Source organism: Ammodytes marinus (genome assembly GCF_949987685.1).
Source record: "Ammodytes marinus genome assembly, chromosome: 5".
Taxonomy (NCBI): Eukaryota; Metazoa; Chordata; class Actinopteri; order Uranoscopiformes; family Ammodytidae; genus Ammodytes; species Ammodytes marinus.
Window position 1 is genome coordinate 35,031,077 of NC_137234.1, and position 3,716 is coordinate 35,034,792.

Sequence of the window (3,716 nt, forward strand, 5' to 3'; positions counted from 1 at the left end):
CTAAGAAAAGACATTTAGAATTTAAAAAAAAACATACAATAAAATAAAAGTATTTCTGCTGAAGAGTTATCCCATCAACACGTTTTTTTCCCCCTGCCATGAATAGAGTAGTACAACTTACATTTAGAGGCGAACTTTTCCAAAGATTTGCAAAGTAGTAGGCCTACAAACAGAGTAAATTACCTTCGATGTGGTGATCTGCCGTCCCTTTGCACAGTGAAGTCAGTGGCAGCAGACGTTGGTTGCTCAGTGTGTTGAGATGAAGTGAGGACGCCATCCAGTTTATATGCGCTCCTCACGGCCCCTGCTACCTGCTGATGTCCGCTGACGTCAACAGCCCCCCCCCCCCCTCCTCCTCCCACACGTAGCATGGGCAGGTCACGAACATAACGCATAATCAAATCCAATATAATATCATATAATGCCATCACCACATCTTTCTTTTGTCGCCCTCAGAGACATGGGATTGAATTTAAAAAGTAGGGTGGAAAAAAAGCATTTTCTCTGTCCTAATCTGATATGACTTTAGCCAGCTCATTCCAGGAGCTCCATATGCTACTGTCTAAAGGAGCACATGGTCACTGTAACGAATTATCATGACCCATTTTATAGATTATGTTTTTTTAAGATTTTTTTTAGAAAAGTTTTTATGGTTTTGGCTTTTTAAATTTCTTTCTGATGTATTCCTGAGGTTGTCATTTGGCCATAAATGATCTAAATCGAAGTGTATCTACACTCATGGGGGATGTGCATCTTGATCAAACTAATGCAATCCTGCATTTTAGGAGTTAGTGATTCAGGAGAATGCCTGTTGTCAAAATCAGAGAATTTATCCTCACGATCCAATTACTGTCCGTACTGATTGTGTGCTGACAATAATTGCCAGTCTTAATGCACAGCCTAGGCTTTGTAAACGGGCATGTTCCTAGCTATGGTGGGCCCCTTATACCTTTGTTTAGGCTACATACCAGTTTACAGAGCATAGGCTGTGTATTAACACTGGATTTATTTTCGGCACACACAGAAGTCCTACGGAAAGGTGGCAGATCGTGAGGAGATATTCACAGATCTTGACAAAAAGTGATATCAACTCAGTAATCTCCCTATTAAAGTTACTTAACATATACAGTACCTAGGAGCCACTGTCCCCAAACAATCAAACCTGCTTTTCAAATTGAACTACAGTGCTATAAACATGATATTTAATTTTGGCTGCTGAAAGTTCCACAGCTCAGGATTTTAAGCCATGAATTGACGAACTTGCATCGAAGAAAAGATGTCAGTTTTATGAGGGCTGTAAATAGGCCAGTCTATGTGGCTAAATAGCATGTTATTATTGATTATTGATTGTGTCAAGGCAGTGAGTCTGATGCGATGAGCAAAACCTTTTGCCTCACCGCAGTCTAGTGCATGTTTGGAGAAGACATCGTTGTATTTTTCAAGCAGCTCAACCAACTTTATTTATAATTATACACCGGTTACACAAGCAAAGGGGAAATGTGTGCAGACTGCACTGAAACTGCCCTGAAACTACTCACTTGATGCATCTCATTTGAATGTATTTAAATTAGGGCATATTTAAAATCCAAATAAGCAAATAAATCTTGTTGCAAATGGCACCTTATTATATCCTCCTCAAAGGCCGGCACTAATTGCAACAGGCCGTTTTAGTTGCGCAATTTCCACATATGAAAGTTGTGTACTAAAGTCGCGCAATCCTTCTCTACTCCCCTTCTCTCTGGCTCCCTATCTCTCTTCAACACTTGTGAACTTTAAATTATATGGAATTGATATTGAGTCATATTTTGAGGGAAATCCATAGGAAAAAACAGTGATGATGGAGCTCAGGTTTATTCAATAAGGGCTGCTTTATTAAAAACAATGTCACTGTATAAAGCTGTGAACTGTGTGTAACAGCCGACCTGTGTGGATGTGAAGCAGAGTATAGAACATTCATCACCATCAAATCCTAGTCGATCGTCTTGACCCTGTGTGAAGAAGCACACAGTGCTGCCTGAAACAGTCCCGCCTGGGAAGAGACCCATTACTGCCTGCTGTGTCTTTACCGTCCCCCCGACACAATTTTCCTCATATTGCAATTAATAGGCTACCACAGCACATCAAGTTAACAACGTGGATCTGCGACCCCTTCTCCTGCAGCTCCACGTGGATAAAATACTCCAAATGCTGCATCACACGCTGCAGCACAGAGGTGGGATGAGGGTATCCTTGTTGAGGTTGTTTTATTTTATTTTAGTAATAGTAAGCAAAGCAGCGTCTTCGTCTTTTTCTCTTTTCTTCTATGAGAAGTTTGTTTTAGTTTTTTTCTCTGTGTGTCTCCCTGTGCCCCTACCCCTCCTGGGCCCAGGACAACTGTACAGATGTTTCCCCCTTGACGGCCGGCCTGCCCGCTCACTCACGCAAACGCTAAACGGGGGCGAACTGCGCCCAGCTGTCAAACTTTGTGGGCGTGAAAGCGCCGGTATATACTTTGTGAAAATTCCTTTGTGGGTACGGTGCTAAAACGGAGCAGATTGCCGGGCACTATTTGGCTGCAATTCATTGAGATATTAGCGCGTGCAATCCATTCTTAGTGGATGTGTGACCCTAAATCTTTAATTTGGATTGATAAGTGCTTGACTCTTTGATGCTTACTATCATGAAACCTAGGCTACTCCCCAAAGTAGCCTACATAACTTTGTGGATTTGGGTTTACGGGTACTTTGAATAATATTTGACATATATATATTGTATCTAATAATTACAATCATGTTAACATGCATTTCATTCCCACGAGGCCCCCAAAAGTCAGGTTGGTGAATCGTTGCTATACAATGTTGACCTCCTCAACAGTGCAGCCTGACACCCCAAGGTGCTGTGTTCAGATGAGACAGTTGAGAGTTCCCGGAACCATCATGAAACACTGAGTGCTCTGTGACAATACAGGTCCATGTGGGTGGAGTGTGGACAAAAGGATGCACCTGTTGTTCATCAACTATAAGCCAAGGTACACTGTGGCCATTTGACTGAGACTCCGGTGAAGAGGTGAGTGTTTGCGTGCCAAGAAAACTACTCTCCACAACATTACAGCCCCCCCCCCCCCCCCCAACTCTGACATAGGTCTACCAATGAATGTCCACATTCACACTGTGTACTCCAAATTCTGACACCAATTTCTGGATCAATAATCACGCAAAGTGTTAGCCAAAGTGACAGATACATTATCTTTACTTTTTTCAAAGCAGTAACAGAAGGAAATGTTAGTATGTTTGTATGAGCAGGAACCTTGCAGCTCTGATATGATAAAGTGAACAGCGACATGGTGATATTAATGAAATAAAATGATACTGGATTACATGCTGCATCGTTTAATGTGAATCCATCTAATGTATGGGCAATTTGAATCCAGTGTAGCAATGGCCGAGAATGAAAAAAACAACTATATCTGGAGGTATTTACAGGATGTTGTTGGTAAATGAATTGTGTCAAAAAAGGTTTGATTTAATGAAAATCTTATGGATATAACCTTATATATATATGTTAATTTACCTCTTCAAGGGCCACAAGAAGATCCTTAAAATGAAACACACTGAAAAGAAAATTCACTCAATACATATCACTAGGACATGAACTGTGTATGTAAGCATTGTTGCTGCTGGCAGTGTGCATCTAACTTGTACCATGCCGACAATGCATACTATCCATTTCCATATGCC